Raw genomic sequence first — 13049 nt, forward strand, 5'->3', positions numbered from 1 at the left:
CAATACCCTTCAGCCTTTAAGAGACATCATGCAGCCAGGCCTCTTGGCTTGCGGCTACACCGTCCTGAACGCGCCCGATCTCGTCAGATCTTGGAAGCTAAACGGGGCAGGGCCTGGTCAGTACTTGGATGGGTGACCTCCTGGAAATACCAGGTGCTGCAAGGTTTTTATGTCTCCTGGGTAACTTCCTCGTAGCTCTTAATACTCTCTTTCTGTCTGGAGGATATATAATTGAAGTATTGTACACATACCCGGCTTCTTTCAACACCCTTTGCTGCAGTGATATTTTTCCCTCCATTTTTTTTTTTTTTTTTATTTTTTTATTTGGATGTTCTGTCAATACCCGCCAGACTTTAAGAGACATCATGCAGCCAGGCTTCACGGTTTGCAGCCATACCGTCCTGAACGTGCCCGATCTCGTCAGATCTCGGAATTTAAACGTGGCATGGCCTGGTCAGTATTTGGATTGGTGACCTCCTGGAAAAACCAGGTACTGCAAGCTTTTTACGTCTCCTGGGTAACTTCATCGTAGCTCTTAATACTCTCTTTCTGTCTGGAAGAGATACATTTGAAGAAATGTACACATACCCGGCAACTTTCAAAACCCTTTGCTGCACTGATATTTTTCCCTCCGTTTTTCTTTTTTCTTTTTCTTTTTTCTGGAAGTTCCGTCAATACCCACCAGCCTTTAAGAGACAACATGCAGTAAGGCCTCTCGGCTTGCGGCCACTCCGTCCTGAAAGCGCCCGATCTCGTAAGATCTCGGAAACTAAACGGGACAGGGCCTGGTCATTACTTGGATTGGTGACCTCCTGGAAATACCAGGTGCTGCAAGCTTCTTACGTCTCCTGGGTAACTTCATCGTAGCTCATAATACTCTCTTTCTGTCTGGAGGAGATATAATTGAAGTATTGTAAACATACCCGGCTTCTTTCAACACCCTTTGCTGCACTGGTATTTTTCCCTTCATTTATCTTTTTTTTTTTTTGCTGGAAGTTCCGTCAATACCCGCCAGCCTTTAAGAGACATCATGCAGGCAGGCCTCTTGGCTTGCGGCCACACCGTCCTGAACGCGCCCGATATCGTCAGATCTCGGAAACTAAACGGTGCAGGGCCTGGTCAGTACTTGGATGGGTGACCTCCTGGAAATATCAGGTGCAGCAAGGTTTTTATGTCTCCTGGGTAACTTCCTCGTAGCTCTTAATACTCTCTTTCTGTCTGGAGGAGATAAAATTGAAGAATTGTACAGGTACCCGGCTACTTTCAACAACCTTTGCTGCACTGATATTTTTCCCTCCATTTTTCTTTTTTCTTTTTTATTTTGCTGAAAGTTCCGTCAATACCCTCCAGCCTTTAAGAGACATCATGCAGCCAGGCCTCTCGGCTTGCGGCCGCACCGTCCTGAATGTGCCCGATCTCGTCATATCTCGGATTCTAAACGGGGCAGGGCCTGGTCAGTACTTGGATGGGTGACCTCCTGGAAATACCAGGTGCTGCAAGCTTTTTCGTCTCCTGGGTAACTTCATCGTAGCTCTTAATACTCTCTTTCTGTCTGGTGGAGATATAATTGAAGAAATGTACACGTACCCGGCAACTTTCAACACCTATTGCTGCACTGATATTTTTCCCTCCATTTTTCTATTTTTTTTTCTTTTTTTTTGCTGGAAGTTCCGTCAATACCCGCCAGCCTTTAAGAGACATCATGCAGCCAGGCCTCTCGGCTTGCGGCCACACCGTCCTGAACGCCCCTGATCTCATCAGATCTCGGAATTTAAACGGGGCAGGGCCTGGTCAGTGCTTGGATTGGAGACCTCCTGGAAATTCCTGGTGCTGCAAGCGTTTTACGTCTCCTGGGTAACTTTATCGTAGCTCTTCATTCTCTCTTTCTGTCTGGAGGAGATATAATTGAAGAATTGTACACGTACCCGGCTACTTTCAACAGCTTTTGCTGCACTGATATTTTTCCCTCTATATTTTTTTTTTTTTTTTTTTTTGCTGGAAGTTCCGTCAATACCGTCCAGCCTTTAAAAGACATCATGCAGGCAGGCCTCTTGGCATGCGGACACATTGACCTGAACGCGTCCGATCTCGTCAGATCTCGGAAGCTAAACGGGGCAGGGCCTGGTCACTACTTGGATGGTAGATCTCCTGGAAATATCAGGTGCTGCAAGCTTTTTAAGTCTCCTGGGTAACTTCATCGTAGCTCTTAATATTCTCTTTCTGGCTGGAGGAGATATGATTGAAGAATTGTGCACTTACCCGGCTTTTTTCAACACCCTTTGCTGCACTGATATTTTTCCCTCCATTTTTCGTTTTTTTTTTTTCTTTTTTTTTTTTGCTGTAAGTTCCGTCAATACCTGCCAGCCATTAAGAGACATCATGCAGCCAATCTTACTGGCTTGCGGCCACACCGTCCTGAACGCGCCCGATCTCATCAGATCTCGGAAGCTAAACGGGGCAGGACCTGGTCAGTACTTGGATGGAAGACCTCCTGGATATACCAGGTGCTGCAAGCTTTTTCGTCTCCTGGGTAACTACATCGTAGCTCTTAATTCTCTCTTTCTGTCTGGAGGAGATATAATTGAAGAATTGTACACGTACCCGGCTACTATCAACACCCTTTGCTGCACTGATATTTGTCCCTCCATTTTCCTTTTATCTTTTTTTTTTTGCTGGAAGTTCCGTCAATCCCCTCCAGCCTTTAAGAGACATCATGCAGCCCTGCCTCTCGGCTTGCGGCCACACCGTCCTGAACGCGCTCGATCTCGTCAGATCTCGGAAGCTATACGGGGCAGGACCTGGTCAGTACTTGGATGGGAGACCTCCTGGAAATTCCTGGTGCTGCAAGCGTTTTACGTCTCCTGGGTAACTTTATCGTAGCTCTTCATTCTCTCTTTCTGTCTGGAGGAGATATAATTGAAGAATTGTACACGTACCCGGCTACTGTCAACAGCCTTTGCTGCACTGATATTTTTCCCTCCATATTTTTTTTTTTTTTTTTTTTGCTGGAAGTTCCGTCAATACCGTCCAGCCTTTAAAAGACATCATGCAGCCAGTCCTCTTGGCATGCGGACACATTGTCCTGAACGCGTCCGATCTCATCTGATCTCGGAAGCTAAACGGAGCAAGACCTGGTCAGTACTTGGATAGGTGACCTCCTGGAAATACCAGGTGCTGCAAGCTTTTTCGTCTCCAAGGTAACTTCATTGTAGCTCTTAGTACTCTCTTTCTGTCTGGAGGAGATATAATTGAAGTATTGTACACGTACCCGGCTACTTTCAACAACGTTTGCTGCACTGATATTTTTCCCTCCATTTTTCTTTTTTCTTTTGTTTTTTCTGGAAGTTCCGTCAATACCCTCCAGCCTTTAAGAGACATCATGCAGCCAGGCCTCTTGACTTGCGGCCACACCGTCCTGAACGCACCTGATCTCGTCAGATCTAGGAAGCTAAACAGTGCAGGGCCTGGTCAGTACTTGGATGGGTGACCTCCTGGAAATATCAGGTGCTGCAAGGTTTTCATGTCTCCTGGGTAACTTCCTCGTAGCTCTTAATACTCTCTTTCTGTCTGGAGGAGATATAATTGAAGTATTGTACACGTACCCGGCTACTTTCAACAACGTTTGCTGCACAGATATTTTTCCCTCCATTTTTCTTTTTTTTTTTTTTTTTTTTTGCTGGAAGCTCCGTCAATACCCGCCAGCCTTTAAGAGACATCAGGCAGCCCTGCCTCTTGGCTTGCGGCCACACCGTCCTGAACGCGCCCGATCTCGTCAGATCTCGGAAGCTAAACGGGGCAGGGCCTGGTCAGTACTTGGATGGGAGACCTCCTAGAAATACCAGGTGCTGCAAGCTTTTTACGTCTCCTGGGTAACTTCCTCGTAGCTCTTAATACTCTCTTTCTGTCTGGAGGAGATATAATTGAAGAGTTGTACACGTACCCGGCTACTTTCAACACCCTTTGCTGCACTGATATTTTTCCATCCATTTTTCTTTTTTTTTTTTTTTGCTGGAAGTTCCGTCAATACCCGCCAACCTTTAAGAGACATCATGCAGCCAGGCGTCTCGGCTTGCGGACACAAAGTCCTGAACGCGCCCGATCTCGTCAGAAATGGGAAACTAAACGGGCCAGGGCCTGGTCAGTACTTGGATTGTTGACCTCCTGGAAATACCAGGTGCTGCAAGCTTTTTACGTCTCTTGGGTAACTTCATCATAGCTCTTAATACTCTCTTTCAGTCTGGAGGAGATATAATTGAAGAATTGTACACGTACCCGGCTACTTTCAACACCCTTTGCTGCACTGATATTTTTGCCTCCGTTTTTCTTTTTTCTTTTTTTTTTTTTTTTTTGCTAGAAGTTCCGTCAATACCCGCCAGCCTTTAAGAGACATCATGCAGCCAGGCCTCTTGGCTTGCGGCCACACCGTCCTGAACGCGCTCGATCTCGTCAGATCTCGGAAGCTGAACGGGGCAAGGCCTGGTCACTACTTGGATGGGTGATCTCCTGGAAATACCAGGTGCTGCAAGCTTTTTCGTCTCCTGGGTAACTTCATCATAGCTCTTAATACTCTCTTTCTGTCTGGAGAAGATATAATTGAAGTATTGTACACGTACCCGCCTACTTTCAACACCCTTTCCTGATCTAATATTTTTCCCTTCATTTTTCAATTTTTTTAATTTTATTTTTTTTTGCTTGAAATTCCGTCAATACCCGCCAGCTTTTAAGAGACATCATGCAGCCAGGCCTCTCGGCATGCGGACACATTGTCCTGAACGCGCCCGATCTCATCAGATCTCGGAAGCTGAACGGGGCAAGGCCTGGTCACTACTTGGATGGGTGATCTCCTGGAAATACCAGGTGCTGCAAGCTTTTTCGTCTCCTGGGTAACTTCATCATAGCTCTTAATACTCTCTTTCTGTCTGGAGGAGATATAATTGAAGTATTGTACACGTACCCGGCTACTTTCAACACACTTTGCAGCAGTGATATTTTTTCCTCCATTTTTCTTATTTCTTTTTTATTTTGCTGGAAGTTCCGTCAATACCCTCCAGCCTTTAAGAGACATCATGCATCCAGGCCTCTTGGCTTGCGGCCACACCGCCCTGAACGCGCCCGATCTCGTCAGATCTCGGAAGCTAAACGGGGCAGGGCCTGGTCAGTACTTGGATAGGTGACCTCCTGGAAATACCAGGTGCTGCAAGCTTTTTACATCTCCTGGGAAACTTCATCGTAGCTCTTAATACTCTCTTTCTGTATGGAGAAGATATAATTGAAGAATTGTACACGTACCCGGCTACTTTCAACACACTTTGCAGCAGTGATATTTTTCCCTCCATTTTTCTTATTTCTTTTTTTTTTTGCTGGAAGTTCCATCAATACCCTCCAGCCTTTAAGAGACATCATGCAGCCAAGCCTCTTGGCTTGCGGCCACACCCTCCTGAACGTGCCCGATCTCGTCAGATCTCGTGAAGCTAAAGGGGGCAGGGCCTGGTCAGTACTTGGATGGGTGACCTCCTGGAAATACCAGGTGCTGCGAGCCTTTTTCGTCACTTGGGTTACTTCATCATAGCTCTTAATACTCTCTTTCTGTCTGGAGGAGATATAATTGAAGTATTGTACACGTACCCGGCTACTTTCAACACTCTTTCCTGCACTGATATTTTTCCCTCCATTTTTCTATTTTTTATTTTTTTATTTTTTTGGAAGTTCCGTCAATACCCACCAGCCTTTAAGAGACATCATGCAGCCAGGCTTATTGGCTTACGGCCACACCGTCCTGAACGCGCCCGATCTCATCAGATCTCGAAAGCTAAACGGGGCAGGGCCTGGTCAGTACTTGGTTGGGTGACCTCCTGGAAATACCAGGTGCTGCAAGCTTTTTCGTCTCCTCGGTAACTTCATCGTAGCTCTTATTTCTCTCTTTCTGTCTGGAGGAGATAAAATTGAAGAATTGTACACGTACCCGGCTACTTTCAACACCCTTTGCTGCACTGATATTTTTCCCTGCATTTTTCTATTTTTTTTTCTTTCTTTTTTTGCTGGAAGTTCCGTCAATACCCGCCAGCCTTTAAGAGACATCATGCAGGCAGGCCTCTTGGTTTGCGGCCACACCGTCCTGAACGTGCCCGATCTCGTCAGATCTCGGAAGCGAAACGGTGCAGGGCCTGGTCAGTACTTGGATGGGTGACCTCCTGGAAATATCAGGTGCTGCAAGGTTTTTATGTCTCCTGGGTAACTTCCTCGTAGCTCTTAATACTCTCTTTCTGTCTGGAGGAGATATAATTGAAATATTGTACACGTACCCGGCTACTTTCAACACCGTTTGCTGCACTGATATTTTTCCCTCCATTTTCCTTTTTTTATTTTTTTTTATTTTTGCTGGAAGTTCCGTCAATACCCGCCAGCCTTTAAGAGACATCATGCAGCCAGGCCTTTTGGCTTGCGGCCACACCGTCCTGAACGCGCCCGATCTCGTCAGATCTCGGAAGCTAAACGGGGCAGGGCCTGGTCAGTATTTGGATGGTTGACCTCCTGGAAATACCAGGTGCTGCAAGCTTTTTCGTCTCCTGGGCAACTTCCTCGTAGCTCTTAGTACTCTCCTTCTGTCTGGAGGAGATTTTATTGAAGAATTGTACACATACCTGGCTACTTTTAACACCCTTTGCTGCACTGATATTTTTCCCTCCATTTTTCTTTTTTCTTTTGTTTTTAGCTGGAAGTTCCGTCAATACCCTCCAGCCTTTAAGAGACATCATGCAGCCAGGGCTCTCAGCTTGCGGCCACACCATCCTGAACGCGCCTGATCTCGTCAGATCTCGGAAGCTAAACGGGGCAGGGCCTGGTTACTACTTGGATGGGTGATCTCCTGGAAATACCAGGTGCTGCAAGCTTTTTCGTCTCCTGGGTAACTTCATCGTAGCTCTTAATACTCTCTTTCTGTCTGGAGGAGATATAATTGAACTATTGAACACGTACCCGGCTACTTTCAACACCTTTTGCTGCACTGAAATTTTTCCCTCCGTTTTTCTTTTTTTTTTTTTTTTCTTTGCTGGAAGTTCCGTCAATACCCGCCAGCCTTTAAGAGACATCAAGCAGGCAGGCCTCTTGGTTTCCGGCCACACCGTCCTGAACGCGCCAACTCTCGCCAGATCTCGGAAGCTAAATGGGGCAGGGCCTGGTTAGTACTTGGACGGGTGACCTCCTGGTAATACCAGGTGCTGCAAGCGTTTTTCGTCTCCTGGGTAACCTTATCGTAGCTCTTAATACTCTCTTTCTGTCTGGAGGAGATATAATTGAAGTATTGTACACGTAACCGGCTACTTTCAACACCCTTTGCTGCACTGATATTTTTCCCTCTATTTTTCTTTTTTCTTTAATTTTTTGCTGGAAGTTCCGTCAATACCCTCCAACCTTTAAGAGACATGATGCAGACAGGCCTCTTGGCTTGCGGCCTCACCGTCCTGAACGTACCCGATCTCGTCAGATCTCGGAAGCTAAACGGGACAGGGCCTGGTCATTACTTGGATGGGTGACCTCCAGGAAATACCAGGTGCTGCAAGCTTTTTCGTCTCCTGGGTAACTTCATCGTAGGTCCTAATACTCTCCTTCTGTCTGGAGGAGATATAATTGGAGAAATATAATCGTACCCGGCTACTTTCAACACCCTTTGCTGCACTGATATTTTTCCCTCCATTTTTCTTTTTTCTTTTTTTTTTTGCTGGAAGTTCCGTCAATACCCTCCAGCCTTTAAGAGACATCATGCAGACAGGTTTCTCGGCTTGCGGCCACACCGTCGTGAATGTACCCGATCTCGTCAGATCTCGGAAGCTATACAGGGCAGGGCCTTGTCAGTACTTGGATGGGTGACCTCCAGGAAATACCAGGTGCTGCAAGCTTTTTCGTCTCCTGGGTAACTTTATCGTAGCTCTAAATACTCTCTTTCTGTCTGGAGGAGATATAATTGAAGAATTGTACACGTACCCGGCTACTTTCAACACCCTTTGCTGCACTGATATTTTTCCCTGCATTTTTCTATTTTTTTTTCTTTCTTTTTTTGCTGGAAATTCCGTCAATACCCGCCAGCCTTTAAGAGACATCATGCAGCCAGGCCTCTTGGCTTTCCGCCACACCGTCCTGAACGCGCCCGATCTCATCAGATCTCGAAAGCTAAATGGGGCAGGGCCTGGTCAGTACTTGGATGGGTGACCTCCTGGAAATACCAGGTGCTGCCAGCTTTTCACGTCTCCTGGGGAACTTCATCGTAGCTCTTAATACTATCTTTCTGTCTGAGAAGATATAATTGAAGAATTGTACACGTACCCGGCTACTTTCAACACCCTTTGCTGCACTGGAATTTTTCCCTCTATTTTTCTTTTTTCTTTTGTTTTTTGCTGGAAGTTCCGTCAATACCCTCCAGCCTTTTAGAGTAATCATACAGCCAGGCCTCTTGGCTTGCGGCCACACCGTCCTGAACGCGCCCCATCTCATCAGATCTCGGAAGCTAAACGCGGCAGGGCCTTGTCAGTACTTGCATGTGTGATCTCCTGGAAATACCAGGTGCTGCAAGCTTTTTTGTCTCCTGGGTAACTTCATCGTAGCTCTTAATACTCTCTTTCTGTCTGGAGGAGATATAATTGAAGTATTGTGCACGTACCCGGCTACTTTCAACACCCTTTGCTGCACTGATATTTTTCCCTCCGTTTTTCTTTTTTTTTTTTTTTTTTTTTGCTGGAAGTTCCGTCAAAACCTGCCAGCCTTTAAGAGACATCATGCAGGCAGGCCTCTCGGCTTTCCGCCACACCGTCCTGAACGCACCCGATCTCGTCAGATCTCGGAAGCTAAAAAGGGCAGGGCCTGGTCAGTACTTGGATGGGTGACCTCCTGGAATTACCAGGTGCTGCAAGCTTTTTCGTCTCCTGGGTAACTTCATCGTAGCTCTTAATACTCTCTTTCTGTCTGGAGAAGATATAATTGAAGTATTGTACACGTACCCGGCTACTTTCAACACCCTTTGCTGCACTGATATTTATCCCTCCATTTTTTATTTTTTTTTTATTCTTTTTTTGCTGGAAGTTCCGTCAATACCCGCCAGCCTTTAAGAGACATCATGCAGCCAGTACACTCGGCTTGCGGCCACACCGTCCTGAACGCGCCCGATCTCGTCAGATCTCGGAAGCTAAACGGAGTAAGGCCTGGTCACTACATGGATGGGTGATCTCCTGGAAATACCAGGTGCTGCAAGCTTTTTCGTCTCCTGGGTAACTTCATCGTAGCTCTTAATACTCTCTTTCTGTCTGGAGGATATATAATTGAAGTATTGTTCACGTACCCGGCTACTTTCAACACCCTTTGCTGCACTGATATTTTTCCCTCCATTTTTCTTTTTTATTTTTTCTTTTGCTGGAAGTTCCGTCAATACCCTCCAGCCTTTAATTAACATCATGCAGCCAGGCCTCTTGGCTTGCGGCCACAACGTCCTGAACGCGCCAAATCTCGGAAGCTAAACGGAGCAGGGCCTGGTCAGTACTTGGACGGGTGACCTCCTGGAAATACCAGGTGCTGCAAGCTTTTTCGTCTCCTGGGTAACTTCATCGTAGCTCTTAGTACTCTCTTTCTGTCTGGAGAAGATATAATTGAAGTATTGTACACGTACCCGGCTACTTTCAACACCCTTTCCAGAACTAATATTTTTCCCTTCATTTTTCTATTTTTTTTATTTTATTTTTTTTTGCTAGAAATTCCGTCAATACCCGCCAGCCTTTAAAAGACATCATGCAGCCAGGTCTCTTGGCATCCCGACACATTGTCCTGAACGCGCCCGATCTCATCAGATCTCGGAAGCCGAACGGGGCAGGGCCTGTTCAGTACTTGGATGGAAGACCTCCTGGAAATACCAGGTGCTGCAAGCTTTTTCGTCTCCTGGGTAACTTCCTCGTAGCTCTTAATACTCTCTTTCTGTCTGGAGGAGATATAATTGAAGTATTGTACACGTACCCGGCTATCTTCAACAACCATTGCTGCACTGATATTTATCCCTCCATTTTTCTTTCTTTTTTCTTTTGTTTTTTGCTGGAAGTTCCGTCAATACCCTTCAGCCTTTAAGAGACATCATGCAGGCAGGACTCTCGGCTTGCGGCCACACCATCCTGAACGCGCCTGATCTCGTCAGATCTCGGAAGCTAAACGGGGCAGGGCCTGGTTACTACTTGGATGGGTGATTTCCTGGAAATACCAGGTGCTGCAAGCTTTTTCGTCTCCTGGGTAACTTCATCGTAGCTCTTAATACTCTCTTTCTGTCTGGAGGAGATATAATTGAAGTATTGAACACGTACCCGGCTACTTTCAACACCTTTTGCTACACTGAAATTTTTCCCTCCGTTTTTCTTTTTTTTTTTTTTTTTTTTTGCTGGAAGTTCCGTCAATACCCGCCAGCCTTTAAGAGACATCATGCAGGCAGGCCTCTTGGTTTGCGGCCACACCGTCCTGAACGTGCCCGATCTCGTCAGATCTCGGAAGCGAAACGGTGCAGGGCCTGGTCAGTACTTGGATGGGTGACCTCCTGGAAATATCAGGTGCTGCAAGGTTTTTATGTCTCCTGGGTAACTTCCTCGTAGCTCTTAATACTCTCTTTCTGTCTGGAGGAGATATAATTGAAATATTGTACACGTACCCGGCTACTTTCAACACCGTTTGCTGCACTGATATTTTTCCCTCCATTTTCCTTTTTTTATTTTTTTTTATTTTTGCTGGAAGTTCCGTCAATACCCGCCAGCCTTTAAGAGACATCATGCAGCCAGGCCTTTTGGCTTGCGGCCACACCGTCCTGAACGCGCCCGATCTCGTCAGATCTCGGAAGCTAAACGGGGCAGGGCCTGGTCAGTACTTGGATGGTTGACCTCCTGGAAATACCAGGTGCTGCAAGCTTTTTCGTCTCCTGGGCAACTTCCTCGTAGCTCTTAGTACTCTCCTTCTGTCTGGAGGAGATTTTATTGAAGAATTGTACACATACCTGGCTACTTTTAACACCCTTTGCTGCACTGATATTTTTCCCTCCATTTTTCTTTTTTCTTTTGTTTTTAGCTGGAAGTTCCGTCAATACCCTCCAGCCTTTAAGAGACATCATGCAGCCAGGGCTCTCAGCTTGCGGCCACACCATCCTGAACGCGCCTGATCTCGTCAGATCTCGGAAGCTAAACGGGGCAGGGCCTGGTTACTACTTGGATGGGTGATCTCCTGGAAATACCAGGTGCTGCAAGCTTTTTCGTCTCCTGGGTAACTTCATCGTAGCTCTTAATACTCTCTTTCTGTCTGGAGGAGATATAATTGAACTATTGAACACGTACCCGGCTACTTTCAACACCTTTTGCTGCACTGAAATTTTTCCCTCCGTTTTTCTTTTTTTTTTTTTTTTTTCTTTGCTGGAAGTTCCGTCAATACCCGCCAGCCTTTAAGAGACATCAAGCAGCCAGGCCTCTTGGTTTCCGGCCACACCGTCCTGAACGCGCCAACTCTCGCCAGATCTCGGAAGCTAAATGGGGCAGGGCCTGGTTAGTACTTGGACGGGTGACCTCCTGGTAATACCAGGTGCTGCAAGCGTTTTTCGTCTCCTGGGTAACCTTATCGTAGCTCTTAATACTCTCTTTCTGTCTGGAGGAGATATAATTGAAGTATTGTACACGTAACCGGCTACTTTCAACACCCTTTGCTGCACTGATATTTTTCCCTCTATTTTTCTTTTTTCTTTAATTTTTTGCTGGAAGTTCCGTCAATACCCTCCAACCTTTAAGAGACATGATGCAGACAGGCCTCTTGGCTTGCGGCCTCACCGTCCTGAACGTACCCGATCTCGTCAGATCTCGGAAGCTAAACGGGACAGGGCCTGGTCATTACTTGGATGGGTGACCTCCAGGAAATACCAGGTGCTGCAAGCTTTTTCGTCTCCTGGGTAACTTCATCGTAGGTCCTAATACTCTCCTTCTGTCTGGAGGAGATATAATTGGAGAAATATACTCGTACCCGGCTACTTTCAACACCCTTTGCTGCACTGATATTTTTCCCTCCATTTTTCTTTTTTCTTTTTTTTTTTGCTGGAAGTTCCGTCAATACCCTCCAGCCTTTAAGAGACATCATGCAGACAGGTTTCTCGGCTTGCGGCCACACCGTCGTGAATGTACCCGATCTCGTCAGATCTCGGAAGCTATACGGGGCAGGGCCTTGTCAGTACTTGGATGGGTGACCTCCAGGAAATACCAGGTGCTGCAAGCTTTTTCGTCTCCTGGGTAACTTTATCGTAGCTCTAAATACTCTCTTTCTGTCTGGAGGAGATATAATTGAAGAATTGTACACGTACCCGGCTACTTTCAACACCCTTTGCTGCACTGGTATTTTTTCCTCCATTTTTCTTTTTTTTTTTTGCAGGCAGTTCAGTCAATACCCTCCAGCCTTTAATTAACATCATGCAGCCAGGCCTCTTGGCTTGCAGCCACAACGTCCTGAATGCACCAAATCTCAGAAGCTAAACGGAGCAGGGCCTTGTCAGTACTTGGATGGGTGACCTCCAGGAAATACCAGGTGCTGCAAGCTTTTTCGTCTCCTGGGTAACTTTATCGTAGCTCTAAATACTCTCTTTCTGTCTGGAGGAGATATAATTGAAGAATTGTACACGTACCCGGCTACTTTCAACACCCTTTGCTGCACTGGTATTTTTTCCTCCATTTTTCTTTTTTTTTTTTGCAGGCAGTTCAGTCAATACCCTCCAGCCTTTAATTAACATCATGCAGCCAGGCCTCTTGCCTTGCAGCCACAACGTCCTGAATGCACCAAATCTCAGAAGCTAAACGGAGCAGGGCCTGGTCAGTACTTGGATGGGTGACCTCCTGGAAATACCAGGTGCTGCAAGCTTTTTCGTCTCCTGAGTAACTTACTCGTAGCTCTTAATACTCTCTTTCTGTCTGCAGGAGATATAATTGAAGAATTGTACACATACCCGGCTTCTTTCAACACCCTTTGCTGCACTGGTATTTTTCCCTTCATTTTTCTTTTTTTTTTTT

At 46.2% G+C, this 13049-nt stretch overlaps 11 non-coding genes and 21 pseudogenes across 11 annotated transcripts; all 32 read left to right on the forward strand.

The window, feature by feature from the left end:
* The first annotated feature begins 46 nt into the window (after positions 1 to 46).
* LOC136739096 (5S ribosomal RNA) lies at positions 47 to 165 on the forward strand. The gene has a single exon (XR_010812819.1). It is a non-coding gene; the product is annotated as a 5S ribosomal RNA (ribosomal RNA).
* Positions 166 to 383: 218 nt separating this feature from the next.
* Positions 384 to 502, forward strand: LOC136739259 (uncharacterized; annotated as a pseudogene).
* A 216-nt stretch (positions 503 to 718) lies between these two features.
* LOC136739209 (uncharacterized) lies at positions 719 to 837 on the forward strand (annotated as a pseudogene).
* Positions 838 to 1048: 211 nt separating this feature from the next.
* Positions 1049 to 1167, forward strand: LOC136739318 (uncharacterized; annotated as a pseudogene).
* A 216-nt stretch (positions 1168 to 1383) lies between these two features.
* Positions 1384 to 1502, forward strand: LOC136739237 (uncharacterized; annotated as a pseudogene).
* A 218-nt stretch (positions 1503 to 1720) lies between these two features.
* On the forward strand, positions 1721 to 1839 carry LOC136739273 (uncharacterized; annotated as a pseudogene).
* A 215-nt stretch (positions 1840 to 2054) lies between these two features.
* On the forward strand, positions 2055 to 2173 carry LOC136739362 (uncharacterized; annotated as a pseudogene).
* Positions 2174 to 2397: 224 nt separating this feature from the next.
* Positions 2398 to 2516, forward strand: LOC136739098 (5S ribosomal RNA). The gene has a single exon (XR_010812821.1). It is a non-coding gene; the product is annotated as a 5S ribosomal RNA (ribosomal RNA).
* Positions 2517 to 2731: 215 nt separating this feature from the next.
* Positions 2732 to 2850, forward strand: LOC136739135 (uncharacterized; annotated as a pseudogene).
* A 214-nt stretch (positions 2851 to 3064) lies between these two features.
* LOC136739308 (uncharacterized) lies at positions 3065 to 3183 on the forward strand (annotated as a pseudogene).
* Positions 3184 to 3397: 214 nt separating this feature from the next.
* Positions 3398 to 3516, forward strand: LOC136739188 (uncharacterized; annotated as a pseudogene).
* Positions 3517 to 3735: 219 nt separating this feature from the next.
* LOC136739194 (5S ribosomal RNA) lies at positions 3736 to 3854 on the forward strand. The gene has a single exon (XR_010812834.1). It is a non-coding gene; the product is annotated as a 5S ribosomal RNA (ribosomal RNA).
* Positions 3855 to 4409: 555 nt separating this feature from the next.
* On the forward strand, positions 4410 to 4528 carry LOC136739252 (uncharacterized; annotated as a pseudogene).
* Positions 4529 to 4750: 222 nt separating this feature from the next.
* On the forward strand, positions 4751 to 4869 carry LOC136739303 (uncharacterized; annotated as a pseudogene).
* A 215-nt stretch (positions 4870 to 5084) lies between these two features.
* LOC136739394 (5S ribosomal RNA) lies at positions 5085 to 5203 on the forward strand. Its single transcript, XR_010812879.1, has one exon. It is a non-coding gene; the product is annotated as a 5S ribosomal RNA (ribosomal RNA).
* Positions 5204 to 5419: 216 nt separating this feature from the next.
* LOC136739208 (uncharacterized) lies at positions 5420 to 5539 on the forward strand (annotated as a pseudogene).
* A 219-nt stretch (positions 5540 to 5758) lies between these two features.
* Positions 5759 to 5877, forward strand: LOC136739087 (5S ribosomal RNA). The gene has a single exon (XR_010812810.1). It is a non-coding gene; the product is annotated as a 5S ribosomal RNA (ribosomal RNA).
* Positions 5878 to 6097: 220 nt separating this feature from the next.
* LOC136739192 (uncharacterized) lies at positions 6098 to 6216 on the forward strand (annotated as a pseudogene).
* A 221-nt stretch (positions 6217 to 6437) lies between these two features.
* On the forward strand, positions 6438 to 6556 carry LOC136739085 (5S ribosomal RNA). The gene has a single exon (XR_010812808.1). It is a non-coding gene; the product is annotated as a 5S ribosomal RNA (ribosomal RNA).
* A 215-nt stretch (positions 6557 to 6771) lies between these two features.
* LOC136739388 (5S ribosomal RNA) lies at positions 6772 to 6890 on the forward strand. The gene has a single exon (XR_010812873.1). It is a non-coding gene; the product is annotated as a 5S ribosomal RNA (ribosomal RNA).
* A 552-nt stretch (positions 6891 to 7442) lies between these two features.
* LOC136739398 (5S ribosomal RNA) lies at positions 7443 to 7561 on the forward strand. The gene has a single exon (XR_010812883.1). It is a non-coding gene; the product is annotated as a 5S ribosomal RNA (ribosomal RNA).
* Positions 7562 to 7776: 215 nt separating this feature from the next.
* On the forward strand, positions 7777 to 7895 carry LOC136739197 (uncharacterized; annotated as a pseudogene).
* A 220-nt stretch (positions 7896 to 8115) lies between these two features.
* LOC136739251 (uncharacterized) lies at positions 8116 to 8234 on the forward strand (annotated as a pseudogene).
* A 215-nt stretch (positions 8235 to 8449) lies between these two features.
* On the forward strand, positions 8450 to 8568 carry LOC136739304 (uncharacterized; annotated as a pseudogene).
* A 218-nt stretch (positions 8569 to 8786) lies between these two features.
* LOC136739236 (uncharacterized) lies at positions 8787 to 8905 on the forward strand (annotated as a pseudogene).
* A 219-nt stretch (positions 8906 to 9124) lies between these two features.
* LOC136739249 (uncharacterized) lies at positions 9125 to 9243 on the forward strand (annotated as a pseudogene).
* An 884-nt stretch (positions 9244 to 10127) lies between these two features.
* LOC136739117 (uncharacterized) lies at positions 10128 to 10246 on the forward strand (annotated as a pseudogene).
* Positions 10247 to 10464: 218 nt separating this feature from the next.
* LOC136739193 (uncharacterized) lies at positions 10465 to 10583 on the forward strand (annotated as a pseudogene).
* A 221-nt stretch (positions 10584 to 10804) lies between these two features.
* On the forward strand, positions 10805 to 10923 carry LOC136739183 (5S ribosomal RNA). Its single transcript, XR_010812833.1, has one exon. It is a non-coding gene; the product is annotated as a 5S ribosomal RNA (ribosomal RNA).
* Positions 10924 to 11138: 215 nt separating this feature from the next.
* LOC136739389 (5S ribosomal RNA) lies at positions 11139 to 11257 on the forward strand. The gene has a single exon (XR_010812874.1). It is a non-coding gene; the product is annotated as a 5S ribosomal RNA (ribosomal RNA).
* Positions 11258 to 11811: 554 nt separating this feature from the next.
* LOC136739399 (5S ribosomal RNA) lies at positions 11812 to 11930 on the forward strand. The gene has a single exon (XR_010812884.1). It is a non-coding gene; the product is annotated as a 5S ribosomal RNA (ribosomal RNA).
* Positions 11931 to 12145: 215 nt separating this feature from the next.
* On the forward strand, positions 12146 to 12264 carry LOC136739217 (uncharacterized; annotated as a pseudogene).
* Positions 12265 to 13049: the final 785 nt, after the last annotated feature.

Source organism: Amia ocellicauda, unplaced genomic scaffold, assembly GCF_036373705.1.
Source record: "Amia ocellicauda isolate fAmiCal2 unplaced genomic scaffold, fAmiCal2.hap1 HAP1_SCAFFOLD_60, whole genome shotgun sequence".
Classification (NCBI taxonomy): domain Eukaryota; kingdom Metazoa; phylum Chordata; class Actinopteri; order Amiiformes; family Amiidae; genus Amia; species Amia ocellicauda.